At 43.9% G+C, this 15554-nt stretch overlaps 1 protein-coding gene across 7 annotated transcripts in view; it reads left to right on the forward strand.

The window, feature by feature from the left end:
- GPRIN3 (GPRIN family member 3) overlaps nt 1-15554 on the forward strand; it is a 205533-nt gene that overhangs the window by 86571 nt on the left and 103408 nt on the right. The window contains exon 1 of one of the 7 annotated variants that reach the window (XM_068232701.1): nt 7433-7499. The exons of 5 other annotated variants lie outside the window; for them this stretch is intronic. The gene's annotated coding sequence lies outside the window, so the exon portion shown is untranslated. Of the gene's footprint in view, nt 1-7432; nt 7500-9656; nt 9679-15554 lie in introns of those variants that run through there. One more of the 7 variants, XM_068232665.1, reaches the window with a different exon arrangement.

Below are 15554 nucleotides of genomic sequence, written 5' to 3' on the forward strand. Positions count from 1 at the left end.
TGTTTCGCTAGGAAGTACAGTGAGGATAAGCGAATCACAAGATTGGGTAAAAAAAAATTACTTATTTGGTAAATTTGGATGTTCCAAGCTCTGAGGACTGGCCACAGTGGCTAAAGCTAGTTGGTAAATGATGCTTTTTATCATGTTAGAAGGTTTATAGAAGATTAGACCAGGAGTGGGTTAGTGTTAGTCAATAGGTTACTTTATGGTCAGGTTAATGCTAGGCAAGGCTTAATTGTTACATTTCGGAAAAGGTATTGTGCTAGCTTAGGGATCAGAAGGTAGGTGGAGGTTAGGCAAAAGACTAAGGGTTTGGGTAAGGGTTGTAAGGGTTTTTTCGCCTTACTCTGGATCAACAGGGATATGTGAGGGAGCAGGCTGGTGTTGTACTTTATACTGGTTGAACTCGATGGACGTATGTCTTTTTTCAACCAAAATAACTATGTAACTATGTAGACAAAGACAAGACAAGACAAATAACATTTATATTGCGCTTTTCTCCTTGCGGACTCAAAGCGCCAGAGCAGAGCAGCAGCCACTAGGGCGCCCTCTATTGGCAGTAGCAGTGTAAGGGAGACTTGCCAAAGGTCTCCTACTGAATTAGTGCTGGCTTACTGAACAGGCAGAGCCGAGATTCGAACCCTGGTCTCCTGTGTCAGAGGCAGAGCCCTTAACCATTACACCTTCCGCCAGGATGGGATAGGCAGCCAAGGATAGGCACTTCACAGAGGTTAAGAAACAGGCCTGTGAAATGAGATGACCGTCCTAAATGGCATTGTAGTTATTAAGCACAGAAGAGAAAACAAGTTATGATTATTTAAGGGCGGGGCATGAGATTAGGGTTAGGCTAGGTGGGCCAATGTGAGCCAATGCTGTTCACAAAAAAGGAAGATATGAAGTCTGCTTCTATTAATCTAATGTGTGTTCCAATCTGTGTGCATAAATATTCCTACAATCATGCAACAGTTAATACACTTGCCCTTCGGCAACCCTATGTACTGATATGACCCAGATCAAATAAAGTGTCTAAATCAAGCATCTATGATGCAACAGCATTACATAAAAATTACTAACTCAGTCTAAAGGTAGCCATACATCTAGCGATGATAGGCAGATTCGACCAAGTGACATATCTGTCAGCTGCCCATACACCACAGGCAGATTCCCGATCGATTTCATGCTGAAAGTGATCCGGAATCGGCCTTGTGATGCGCATCCGTCGCCCCAACACTATCCTCCTAATGTTAAATGTCCTTCCCCGGTGCCCAGTGCAAGTGATATGTTACCTGTCTGCGGCCTCCGTCTGTCCCCCGCTGCTTCCGGGATTCCCCAAACACGCGCACCACGTGTTTGCCTAGTAACGTAGCTGCGTGTGTGCCATCTGACGTCATACGTGCGCCCTTACTCTGCAATCACATGGGGCACACATGTATGGACAGTGGAGTGCGCCCGGAGAAGTGGAGGCCGCAGACAAGTAACGTATCACTTGCACTTGGCACCGGGAGGGGGACTTTTAACATTATGGAGGGACAGCGCCGGGGGTTTTGTCAAGTTCAGTCCCGAAATTGCACGCCGTTACCACTAGTGTTGGGCGAACAGTGTTCGCCACTGTTCGGGTTCTGCAGAACATCACCCTGTTCGGGTGATGTTCGAGTTCGGCCGAACACCTGATGGTGTTCGGCCAAACCGTTCGGCCACATAAGAGCGCATGGCCGAACGTTCCCCGAACGTTCGGCTAGCGCTGTGATTGGCCGAACGGGTCACGTGGTTCGGACCCGAGCGCGCTCTGATTGGCCGAACTGTCACGTGGTTCGGGTAAACAAATACCCGAACCACGTCATATCTCCGCCATTTGTCTGTGGGTTTAGCTTTGGGTAGGCAGGCAGGGTAGTTCGCGCTTCAGCCACGCTAGCCAGGGTACCCCCAGTCATTGTGTCGCTGCTGGGAATAGTAGTACACCGCTCGCTCAGCCACACTATATAGCATTCTGTTTACTGCCACTCTGTGTACCTTGCTCAGCCACACTATATAGCATTCTGTTTACTGCCACTCTGTGTCTGCTGGGAATAGTAGTACACCGCTCGCTCAGCCACACTATATAGCATTCTGTTTACTGCCACTCTGTGTACCTCGCTCAGCCACACTATATAGCATTCTGTTTACTGCCACTCTGTGTCTGCTGGGAATAGTAGTACACCGCTCGCTCAGCCACACTATATAGCATTCTGTTTACTGCCACTCTGTGTACCTCGCTCAGCCACACTATATAGCATTCTGTTTACTGCCACTCTGTGTCTGCTGGGAATAGTAGTACACCGCTCGCTCAGCCACACTATATAGCATTCTGTTTACTGCCACTCTGTGTACCTCGCTCAGCCACACTATATAGCATTGTGTTTACTGCCACTCTGTGTCTGCTGGGAATAGTAGTACACCGCTCGCTCAGCCACACTATATAGCATTCTGTTTACTGCCACTCTGTGTACCTCGCTCAGCCACACTATATAGCATTGTGTTTACTGCCACTTTGTGTCTGCTGGGAATAGTAGTACACCGCTCGCTCAGCCACACTATATAGCATTGTGTTTACTGCCACTCTGTGTCTGCTGGGAACAGTAGAACACCGCTCGCTCAGCCACACTATATAGCATTGTGTTTACTGCCACTCTGTGTACCTTGCTCAGCCACACTATATAGCATTCTGTTTACTGCCACTCTGTGTCTGCTGGGAACAGTACTACACCGCTCGCTCAGCCACACTATATAGCATTGTGTTTACTGCCACTCTGTGTCTGCTGGGAACAGTAGTACACTGCCGCTCACTCAGTCACCCCATTACTATATAGCATTGCTGGGATCTGTAGTACTCTGCTCACCCACCCATACCATTGTACTGCCAGTCACTGTGTATATTGCTGGGATCTGTAGTACTTCACTCACCGTCAACCACTATATAGCATTGCGTACTCTGCCAGTCAGTGTGTATATTGCTGGGATCAGTAGTACTCCACTCAACGTCAACCACTATATGAGCTCACCATGAGTTCCTCAGAGACCTCCGCTGTGAGCAGCACTCCCAACAACAGCAACAGCCAACGCCCCACGCAAGCTATAACATCCACCCCAACAGCCAGTGGTCAGCAGCAGCCCTCCCCGGAGGAGAACATTGTGTCCATCGGTCCGGCGCCAGAGCGATTATTGAGGGCTGCCATTGAGGAGATGATGGGGCCTGATGAGGAGGAGGAGGTCGGGCTCAGGCCAGCATCCCAAGTTAATGTTGAGGACGATGAGGGGTCTGTGTCTGGGGATGTTGGGGTGGCAGAGGTGGTGGGTGGGTCAGACTCAGGAGAAGAGTTGTATGATGAGGATGATGATCGGGACCATCTGTATGTGCCTCAGAGTCCGACCCCGGAAAACATGTTGTATCGTGTGTTTAGGTACTCAAATCTGCGTTCCCACTTCCCAGTACTGCTCGGGTCCACGGATACATATAATTTTTTGGGCAGCACTATCAAACTGTGGTACTATGAGTGAGTTGCCATGGTCCTTCTGTGCTGTCACACTCACCGTCTGTCTGCAGATGGATTGTTCAACACAGCTACGCCATCTGACATGTAGTCCTTGACCATCTTCTCCAGGCGATTGGTGTTGGAGGACGTGGAACTGCCCGATTGCTGTTCTGTGGGCTGCTGCATGGGTGTCAGAAAATGTTCCCACTCCAAGGACACTGCCAATACCATTCCCTTTTGGGCACTAGCAGCAGCTTGTGTTCTTTGCTGCCCTCCTGGTCCTCCTGGGTTTGCTGAAGTCAGTCTGTCGGCGTACAACTGGCTAGAGAAGGAGGAGGATGTCAATCTCCTCTCTAAAGTCTCCATCCTCAAGGGCCTGCTGGAATTGTTCCATTTTTGACCTGTCTGACACTTTCTTCAATCAGTTTTTTAACATTGTGTTTGTATAAACTGGGTATAAACCCAGTAATTGGTGTTGTCCAGAATAATGAATAATAATGAATAGTGAATAATGCGCGGGCCGCGTTCAATGCAGTCTAGCATGAATTGAGCCATGTGTGCCAGAGAATCCTGCCAGACTCCTCTGTCTTCATGTTCTTGTGAGCGTTGTGATTGTTGTGATGCACCATATTCGTCACCAGCATCACTTTCTTCCTCTTCTGCTGTCCATTCCCGCTAAATTGTGGAAGTCCAACGTGCACCGCTCTGTCCCTCGGCAGTGGGGGCATCCAATTCCTGCTCCAACTCCAGCTGTTCCTCGTCCTGTTCTTTGTCATAGCTGGGACCAGCGTTTCCTGAGGCAGGTTGCCTGATGTTGGTATCATCACGCTGATCGTTTTCATCTTCAGATTCCCCCACTTGCATCATGCCAGCGGTTTCCATCTTCAACATTGATTTCTTCAGTAAACACAGCAGTGGTATTGTAATGCTGACTGTAGAGTTGTCACTGCTCAGTCACAAGCAACGTGGATTGCTCAAAATTTTGGAGGACTTGGCAGAGATCCAACATGGTGGCCCAATCAGATCCACAGAAGCTTGGTAGCTAGCTGCTGGAATGCGCCTCGGCACTGCGCAAAAGCGTGCTAGCATGTGCAGCGTAGAATTCCAGCGCGTAGGGAGGGACATCACCCAGCGAGCGATGGTGCGCTACATTGAAGTGCTCCTGCATCTCTTGGTGAGTCCTTCAGAAGCGGTACTGGACTTTAAAAAATGTTTGTTTTTTTTTCCCTTCAACAGAAGATCTGCCACGTTGGAGTGAGGAGGACGCCAACGACCCCGACACCAAGCTGAACCCCGGGGAACTCCAAGCAGAGGATCTTCAGGAACCCTCAAGGCTTTGAGCAAGCTGAGGAGGATCAGCAGTCCCGACGAGACCTCTCCTCATATGTGACTGTGTGCAGTGGAGTAGAGCTCCCCAGAACAACCTCTCACTTGTCACTTTGTCACTGGTCACTTTGTCACTTTGTCATTTTGTCACTTAGTCACTTTGTCACTTGTCATTTTGTCACTTTGTCACTGGTCACTTTGTCACTTTTCACTTTGTCACTTGTCACTTGGTCACTTGTCCAGATGATCTCAGTACACCTCCTGCGATTCAAATTCCTGCACACATTGCTCTGGGATTTGGGTGTGATGAATGATGCATCTAACTGGCCACCGGAGGCAATTAAGGCCTTCAAAACATTGAAAGCAGCTTTCTGTTTAGCCCCCATTTTGCGTCATGTTGAGTTGTTGACGTCATGTTCATCCTCGGCCTCGCCTTGCATTTCAGTGCGAGGTGCATTTTCCACAGAAAAAGGTTGTGAATCCGGGCACAACATTTGTGGCTGTTCCATTGACCTTTCACAGGTAGAAGATTGTGGGGGTGGGAATAGCTCCTCCGAATAGCCCATTGTGTCCTGAAAACTACTCATTGCATTGCTTTGCGCACGCATTTTTTTGTCCTCATGCAAGGCCTGAGTTGCGCCTGAAAGCGTGGCCTTCTCCTCCTGCGCCTCCTCCTGTTCCATCACGTCTGCTGCTGCTGGGTTAGCGTTGCCGCCCAGTCCCTGTTTATTGAACCTCTTATCTTTATTACATTTATGACTGCATGGCGGTACAAAGCATGCTATCCGCACGCTTCTTGTCCTCATGCAAGGCCTGGGTTGTTGTGTCTCAAAGCGTGGCCTTCTCCTCCTGCGCCTCCTCCTGTTCCATCACGTGTGCTGCTGCTGCTGCTGGGTTAGCGTTGCCGGTCCCTGTTTATGGAACCTCTCATCTTTATTACATTTATGACTGCATGGCGGTAAAAAGCATGCTATCCGCACGCTTCTTGTCCTCATGCAAGGCCTGGGTTGTTGTGTCTCAAAAAGCGTGGCCTTCTCCTCCTGCGCCTCCTCCTCCTGTTCCATCACGTGTGCTGCTGCTGGTGCTGGGTTAGCGTTACCGGTCCCTTTTCCTGGAACCTCTTCTCTGTATTACATTTATGACTGCATGGCAGGGCCGGGCCGAGGCATAGGCTGGAGAGGCTCCAGCCTCAGGGCGCAGTGTAGGAGGGGGCACAGAATTCATTCAGGTGTCATTCCTAATTGTGTTTGAAGCAGAAAGAAATAAGAAAAGGGGATACATGGCAGTGACTGCAAGCCAGATAACTAGATATTAAGGTGTTGGGGAGGTTGTGGGCCCTGTGGCGCCTCTTAGTCTAATAGCAATCAGTGTGTGATGCCTGCGATGGCAGGGATGGAGGGGCGCACTTTGGTGTCTCAGCCTTGGGTGCTGGAGGACCTTGTCCCGGCTCTGCTGCATGGCGACAAAAAGCATGTTACCTGTGCAAAGAAACATGACATTTTCCACATTTAAAAGACAGTTTTTCCATTGAAACTTTACAATCAATTTTCTCAAAAACTATAAGCTCTTTTTCAAATATTTTTTTTCCTCTTGTACCCACTCCCAAGGTGCACATACCCTGCAAATTTGGGGTATGTAGCATGTAAGGAAGCTTTACAAAGCACGAAAGTTCGGGTCCCCATTGACTTCCATTATGTTCGGAGTTCGGCGCGAACACCCGAACATCGCGGCGATGTTCGGTGAACGTTCGCGAACCCGAACATCTAGGTGTTCGCCCAACACTAGTTACCACCGCGCAACCTATCAAGCAAGTCAGCCCAACATCTTGCAGTACATGCGATCCACTAAGCGAGCAATTTCGGGACTGATATTGGTCGCATTGCCGGTCGGGCATGCATTTGGCAGCACCGATTTTCATCCAATTCGATTATAGTCATTAAATCGGATGGTTGATCGGCCCGCCAAGTCATCTGATATACGGCCACCTTTACATTTTGCTTCTTCTTCAGAGATACTTTCAACCATGTACCTCAATAAGATGATTATAGCCATGCTAGTGCACATGTAGCACCAAAAGAGGTTGAGCACTGCGTGCCATAACTCCTTGTATTTGCAATGACAAAAATCCTTCCTTATAGGACTCTTTTAAGACCCCCTGCCTTTGTAAAATCATTGGACCAGCACCTGATAATACATAAACATTCAAGAATATAGAGATTGCTATATCACTCAGCGTGAGAAAATAGTACAGGTATAACCTGTCATAGAATGAAGTTAATGACTTTGTAACACGGGCAGAGGACCGGAGGATCGTTGAGACCGGCACAGGCAGGGACGTAGCAATAGAAGTTGCATAGGTAGCGACCGCATCGGGGCCCCGAAGGGCCCTCTCTTAACTACAGTATTAGCTCTCTATTGGTCCTGTGTTCATAATAATAACTTCTATAGATACTTTGAATAGTGGTAATTATTAACTAGCTGTTCCCCATTCCCTTCTTGCACCTCTGACACTGTAGTTGCCATTGGCAGGTTTTGGTGTGCCGTATCAATTGTTATGTATAGATTGCTTGGAGGGCACCACTGTAAAACTTGCATCGAGGCCCACAGTTCCTTAGCTACACCACTGGGCACAGGGTGACTGCAGGGGGCCAGTACAAGCCCAAGGTAAGTAAAACTCTTTTTTGGGGCATCAGTTTAGGTTCTTTTTTAAAAAGGTTTAGATTTAGTTCCCTTTAGAAAAGATAGAAAAACATAAGGTGGCATAACGCCTGAGAAAAGTTTTGTGAATCAGCATCACTAACTGATAGAACTGCCTCTATAGATGTGAATTTGCGTGTGTTAGGTCTGGGAACCACTAGGAATCGCAAGTCGCTCTCCAATATTCTAGTGGTTTTGAGAACAATTTTGCCTCTAAATTTAAAAGATTTCTGGAGCAAATTCAGGAAATGCCTCCCCTGATACAGCCGATGACAGTTCTCCTCAGTGCACCCCATGGATTTAGTTGGAGGTTGACAATTCGGGTGTTATCAGCTCTACCCAAGGTTAAGGTTCCCCATCACTCTCTGCAATAATATAACCATAGCCTATGATTATTATTAAACTTTATTTATAAAGCACTAACATATTACGCAGCAGTGTCCAACAGATAGGGGATACATTATAACATTAAAAAATGTTACACAGGGACATTACAGCATTGGTACACAAAATAGTGATGTGACAATAAACAATGGTGAGCAGATTGTAAGTTAGTGCTAGATAGAGAAGACAAGTCACTGAGTCCATATGGTGGTGGAGAACAGCACATGAGGAAGAGGGCTCTGTCAAATAGGCCTACAGTCTGATAGAATTGCTATTGCAGAGTGCAAAGTACACTCTGTAATATGTTTGGCTGCTCAAGTAATGTATAATGTATGACAACCACCACACATGAGCTTGCACTTTCCTTCTTCCCTAAAGTTCCACAATTGAATTTCATTATAGACAGCAGGTGACTGGAGAGAAGGCTGAAAAACAATATACATGAAAGAATTGTTCCATTTGCTGCAATGGCTCCCAAGTGTTTAATGGTAAATATGGCCTCATAAGGCCATTGGAGTCAGGTACCTTACCCTTTTTAGGCCTCATTCTTTACTAAAGTTAATCCCCCAAAAATTACAGATTACTAAATTGGTTACGTCAAAATTGGTTCCTCCAAAAATTGGTGTTTGATAAAGATAAGAGACATTAGACCAGGGCTGTCCAACCTCAGTCCTTGAGGACTGTTTAGGATGAACAGAGAAATTGAGAAATGTGTTTTACATGATAAACAACAAACAACACCTTTCCTGATTCAGTCCCATCAATTAATTTGAGCTGTGCCAAAAATGTGTGAGGACTTTGGCCCACGAGGGCTGGAGTTGGCCAGCCCTACATTAGATCATGACTGCGGTAAGAATTAGATTGTGAGCTCCTCTGAGGCACAGTTAGTGCTATAAGTCCTATGGAAAATGAAAGCACTATTTAAATATACCATAATCCTATATAATAAAACCCCTGTGTCTCTGCGTCCTGTCCCTGTGTGTGTGTGTCCCTGCATTTGCGCTACTGCGCATGTGCCGCAGGGACAGCCTGGGACAGTAGCAGGACGGGCCAGGTGGGCGGGTGCAGGCGCACACGGGTGGCGGCGATGACAGAACTAGAGCCTGTTTTTAAACGGGCTAAGGTCACTAGTAATTACAATAATTATGGTATTAAGAACACTGGAGCACTTATCTAATTTTTTGTGCTTTCAGTAGTTTCCCTTTTATTTTTTCCTCACATTCCTTTTTGAGGCTGTGAGTTTTTATTTAAATGCATACATGTTATTTTAAATAGCCTCTTTATGACCTTTATGTCAGATGCTTTAGGTCTTTCATTTTATATAGATCTATAGGCTAAATTAGCACAAAATCAAAATAAAAGCAACACGTTTATGGCTAGTATTTCTGAGCTAGATTTGCAATGCACTGAACTTAATAAGTGCAAAAAAGCAGCAGGAGTTAAATTCAGATATATCTCTAGGACTCCAGCAATCGTATTGACTCAGAAAAAAGAAAAGCAGAAGGTTACGTACCGAGTATCAAAGAAGTTTTTTTTTTTAAAAAGGATTTACTTTAAATGGCAGATTGTTAATTTCTAAACTGGGGAAGAGAGCAGACATGCTGAGGGAGAATACATTTGTGCAAGTTCCTTGCATTAATTTACAGCAGAAAGCAATAAAGTGCATGTGTACGAATGTAGGTTATCAGCAGGAGATTTTTTCTCTTTTGCCTGTTCTTTTTCCTAGTTAAAATAGAAGACGTAATCATTGCATCTGGGTCAGGTAAGTGAAACAGTACTTTATCATGATATCACATGACTGCCTTCCTCTCTTCCATTATGCCGATCACAGGAAAGCTCTAACTTAGATTTTTATTTACAATCCATCTGGGCTGCCAGGATTTATGAGAACAGATATCCAATGGGTTTTTTTCTGTGCATTGTTAATGTGCTTTTAGCTTCCAAAAAATATACAAAGCCTGGGCTTTAGCTGGACTTTTGACCCTGACATAATAAAACAAAACTCGATAAGAGCATTGTCCCTGGATCCAAGAACTCATGTTATGGTTTACATAGGATGAAAATTAAATTACCTAAATGTGATACTGCAGAAGCAGAGGGATAATTGTAGATGGATGCAGTATAGAATAAACACTAACTACCCCATAACAGTGAAAGGCAAGAATAAATCAATATATATGCCTGCACATACTATTAGAATAATTGGATTTATAACATAAATATTGAAAATCAGGCTCAAAGTGGCCCATGATGAATAATCTAATTACAGTGCAGTTTCTAAAGAAATCTGGTTGGTTTACATAGTCGTTCTCTTTGAAAGTCATCTGCACATTATTAGTATCGATTTATAAAGCACCAATATATTCCACAGCACTGTGTAGAGTAAAAAACAACCATGGGGTACATAATACAGGCAATGCTATACACAAAACGCACTGGTATTTAATACAGAATTGGTAGACATAGTAATTACAGTGACAAATGTAACATGATCAGAAAATGTGTAGCAAATTCCAAGACACAAAAGGATGAGAGAGCCCTGCCCTTGGGAGCTTACAATCTAAATAGGGAGGAAACAGGAGGCGGGGTGGTATACAATATCTATACCAAGAGGCTGTGTGTTTTCAGTTTATATTTAGAAAGGAGCACAGCTTGACTAGAGGTTAAAGGGGAATGGCCTAAATTAGAGTCTATGTGTCAGGATCTCTCCTGTAGCAAGTTCTATCGGTTGCAGTGGAACTCTAACCGGGCAGTTCTGACTTATCTGCTTGCATTCGGTTGCGCATTTGCAATAAGTCTTATTGTCATTTGCAATCACTCTGCAGTTCAGGGCAGTTCAGGATGCTGTCAGGATTCCTCCTATTGCTTGTTGCAGTTGAACTGCAGCCAGATAGCCCTGGATTTCCTACATGCATGTTGTTACATAATATTGCATGTATTTTTTATGAGAGTCCATCAGCTAGCAACTTGTAATCAAACTAGCTCAGGATTGAGTGATTACCATTTAGCTGTGTGGGAATTTGCATGTCTGCATCCATTGACTGTTGTCCACATAAAAGTCTGCCTCCCATTTCAGACCACACCCGACATAGCGTTCAGCTCTCTGAGTTGTTGCTGGGTCATTCATGTGAATTGTATATTGCATTGTTTAACCTTGTTTCCTGATTGGACGTTTGCTGTATCCGCGGGGATATCGTAAAGTACTTCTGATCCTGATAGCTTGGATTCTGCCAGCACGACGTTGGTGACTGGTAGTATTCCTTCTTGCCTTGTTCTTGAGGACGTAACTAAATCAGCAGTTGCCATTAGTTACACTCCTACCTGTTAGTCTTGTCTATCTCAGTGTGAATGTTGCCGTCGGCAGCGACTAGATTGGCAAAGCATTCCATCTGTCTGTCTGTTGTTTGTCTTGTTAATTGTTATTACTTGTGCTTTAGCTAGATTTCAGAGCTATATATATACAGTGGCTTGCAAAAGTATTCGGCCCCCTTGAAGTTTTCCACATTTTGTCATATTCCTGCCACAAACATGAATCAGTTTTATTGGAATTCCACGTGAAAGACCGATACAAAGTGTTGTACACATAAGAAGTGGAACACAAATAATACATGATTCAAAATTTTTTTTACAAATAAATAACTGCAAAGTGGGGTGTGCGTAATTATTCAACCCCCTGAGTCAATAAAACCACCTTTTGCTGCAATTACAGCTGCCAGTCTTTTAGGGTATGTTTCTAACAGCTTTGCACATCTAGCGAATGAAATCCATGCCCATTCTTCTTTGCAAAATAGCTCCAGCTCAGTCAGATTAGATGGACAGTGTTTGTGAACAGCAGTTTTGAGATCTTGCCACAGATTCTCGATTGGATTTAGATCTGGACTTTGACTGGGCCATTCTAACACATGGATGTGTTTTGTTTTAAACCATTCCATTGTTGCCCTGGCTTTATGTTTAGGGTCGTTGTCCTGCTGGAGGGTGAACCTCAGCCCCAGTCTCAAGTCTTTTGCAGACTCCAAGAGGTTTTCTTCCAAGATTGCCCTGTATTTGGCTCCATCCATCTTCCCATCAACTCTGACCAGCTTCCCTGTCCCTGCTGAAGAGAAGCACCCACAAAGCATGATGCTGCCACCACCACATTTGACAGTGGGGATGGTGTGTTCAGAGTGATGTGCAGTGTTAGCTTTCCTCCACACATTGGCCTCAATTCACTAAGCTTTATCAAACACTTTATCAAACGTTTGATAATTTACCTCATGAGTAAAATCTAATTTTGAATTCACTAAGGTGTTATATATTTATCGAATGTTTTATCGATAAAACATTCAACAAATATATAACACCTTAGTGAATGCAAAATAAGATTTTACCCATGAGGTAAATTATCAAACGTTTGATAAAGTGTTTGATAAAGCTTAGTGAATTGAGGCCATAGCGTTATGCATTTTGGTCAAAAAGTTCCATTTTGGTCTCATCTGACTACGGCACCTTCTGCCACATGTTTACTGTGTCCCCCACATGGCTTGTGGCAAACTGCAAACGGGACTTCTTATGCTTTTATGTTAACAATGGCTTTCTTCTTGCCACTCTTCCATAAGAGCCAACTTTGTGCAGTGCACGACTAATAGTTGTCCTATGGACAGATTCCCCCACCTGAGCTGTAGATCTCTGCAGCTCATCCAGAGTCACCATGGGCCTCTTGACTGCATTTCTGATCAGTGTTCTCCTTGTTCGTCCTGTGAGTTTAGGTGGTCGGCTTCGTCTTGGTAGGTTTACAGTTGTGCCATACTCCTTCCATTTCTGAATGATCACTTGAACAGTGCTCCGTGGGATGTTCAAGGCTTTGGAAATCTTTTTGTAGCCTAAGCCTGCTTTAAATGTCTTAATAAGTTTATCCCTGACCTGTCTGGTGTGATCTTTGGGCTTCATGGTGTTGTTGCTCCCAATATTCTCATAGACAACCTCTGAGGCCGTCACAGAGCAGCTGTATTTGTACTGACATTAGATTACACATAGGTGCACTCTATTTAGACATTAGCACTCATCAGGCAATGTCTATGGGCAACTGACTGCACTCAGACCAAAGGGGGCTGAATAATTACGCACACCCCACTTTGCAGTTATTTATTTGTAAAAAATGTTTGGAATCATGTATGATTTTTGTTCCACTTCTCACGTGCATACCACTTTGTATTGGTCTTTCACATGGAATTCCAATAAAATTGATTCACGTTTGTGGCAGTAATATGACAAAATGTGGATAACTTCAAGGGGGCCGAATACTTTTGCAAGCCACTGTATGCAGACACTGCCGATATATATGTACTCCAGTTAGATCAGTATTGTATATTGTATTTTCTCTGGTTTTCTGCCTTGCTCTCCTGCTATCTATCCTGTGTATGACCCGGCTTGTCCCTCACTTTGATTCTGTCTCGTCCTTCCTGTACTGCAGTCATCTGATATTAGTTATGATCCCTAGCCTGTTACCGACTACGTCTGTTGTGTATTGTATCACATAGCATCTAGCGTGATAGGCGGCCCAAAGCTGCAGTTGCTCTGGGCAATCTTGCTCCCTTGTTCATTACTCCTGTGTCCATCTGTGTAGCCTCTTCCATTACCCAGCTACATAGTCTGGAGCACACACGCGGACTCAGAAAGTATGCCCCCCCCCCCAGCATTACACTATGCTTGTTCAAAAAAGTAAGTTGTAAGGGATCACTGAAAGATTCCTAAGGTTGAAGAGTGAAAGATGTATTTTGAAAGGGCATTCCAGCGGAAAAGCGAGGCTCATAAGAAATCTAGTATATGTGAATGAGCTAATTCTAGAGGAGGACAGAAGAAGGTCTTGTGCAGATCTGGGACTGCAATTGGGTTGGTATCTGGAAACTAGTGAGGAGAGAGACAGCTTGTGGAGAGCTTTATAAGTTAGTGTTAAGTGTTTGAAATAGATCTTCTGGTTAATATCCAGCCAATGAAGTAGCTTGACAGAGAGGAGCAACAGAGGAGGAGCAAGAAGTAAGATGAATGAGTCAGGCAACCAAGTTCATTACAGATTTGGGGGGGGGGGGGCAGTCTGTTAGTTGGCAGTCCACAAAGTAGTATTTACAGTATATACACATACTGTATAAAGCAAATACTGTTCTGTAAGCTTTCTCATGTCTCTTATTGTTCCCAACAAAACCCCCATTTCTCTCCATTGCAGTGTATGATAGCAGTACTTACAGTATATATCAGAGATGTATTTTCTGTGCATCAGATCTGACAGAACATGAAGGGAATAGATTACGGATAGGCCTGATATGCAGATTAAAAAATGAGATATGTAGGAAGTATGCAAGGTAGCATTTATAAATATTAGGTGGCCAGATCTTCCTCATGAAGATACAATTAGTAATGTATCATAATTGTTCAAGAAGCTGTTTTGAATTGGTTTAGCTTATTTATGTTATAAGTAAACTTGTCATTTGCGTACTACAATATTTGCTGGCTTGGGTTGATACCTTGGCTATTGACTGAATTGGCTATTCTTGCAATGAGAATCCTGGTACCTAGTATTTTTGGTGCCGAGACCACATGCTCCTTCCACTGGCTAGCACAGCTATGGCAGATCACACTCTTAGAATTCATATAGACCTGTTATTTACACTGTGGACACCTCAAAATTAAGAATACTGTCTGATAATTAAATCTGACCTGTTCATGTCATAGCAGTGTTGGGATTAAAATAAATGGATTGATAAATAAATTAATGTATCACTGGTGATTCATACCAACAGCTCTATTTGATAATACGCTTAGATGGAAATATTTTAAATAGCAGGAAACCCAACAAGACATCTGGGAGAAATGTGGATGAGGTTTACATCTCTCACAGGTCCTTGTCCCAATGTTTTGGGCCTGCTAGGTTATTCTGGGTTTTTCAAAGCTGCTTAAAAACTTGACTCAGAAGTATTAAACAGTTTGAACTCTTCACTTGGGAGCTTCCACTGTCTGGTAAAAATTGTCTGGAAATAATCTACATCTGAGGTGTCAATACATTTCAAGTTGTACTGTACCAAAGTAATTTATTTTCTAATAATGTAATTTGGAATTCACTAACTGAGCCTGTCATCTAGCTAGTCAGAAAACTCTCCTAGTGATTTTGGTGCTCAGAGTAATGAAATATGAAAGGGACCAATTGTATATGTATAGTATCAATAATGATTTAAAGATATGTATATACTGTATTCCCCATATCCCATATGATTGTGATTATTTGAATATTTTTGGTCTCTGCTCCTGCCGTCTGGTTGCTTAGCAACAATGTAAACACATATTGAGGAGCTCAGCAGAGCTCAGCCGTTATAGGTATAACGGCGATTCCTGCTGGCAGTGGATTATACCACTGAAAACTAGGTAGGCAGGAGTTATGGTTGTGAAATGAAAGTTAAAAAAAAAAACCCTAACAAATGGATTAGCCTCCCAGTCTGTCATCCATCACTGTTTATATTGCATGTTGCATTGATGAAACCATTCATTTTTAAAAAAAACTTTTTACACTATTTTAGAAGGATGTTAAATAGTTTATGCATAAACTACTTTTTATTTTTTTCCTCATTCGCGAAAGAACTCCTTTGAGTTGTTGAAATGCTGCTGGAGACA

The sequence above is a fragment of the Hyperolius riggenbachi genome, chromosome 1 (genome assembly GCF_040937935.1).
Source record: "Hyperolius riggenbachi isolate aHypRig1 chromosome 1, aHypRig1.pri, whole genome shotgun sequence".
Lineage (NCBI taxonomy): Eukaryota > Metazoa > Chordata > Amphibia > Anura > Hyperoliidae > Hyperolius > Hyperolius riggenbachi.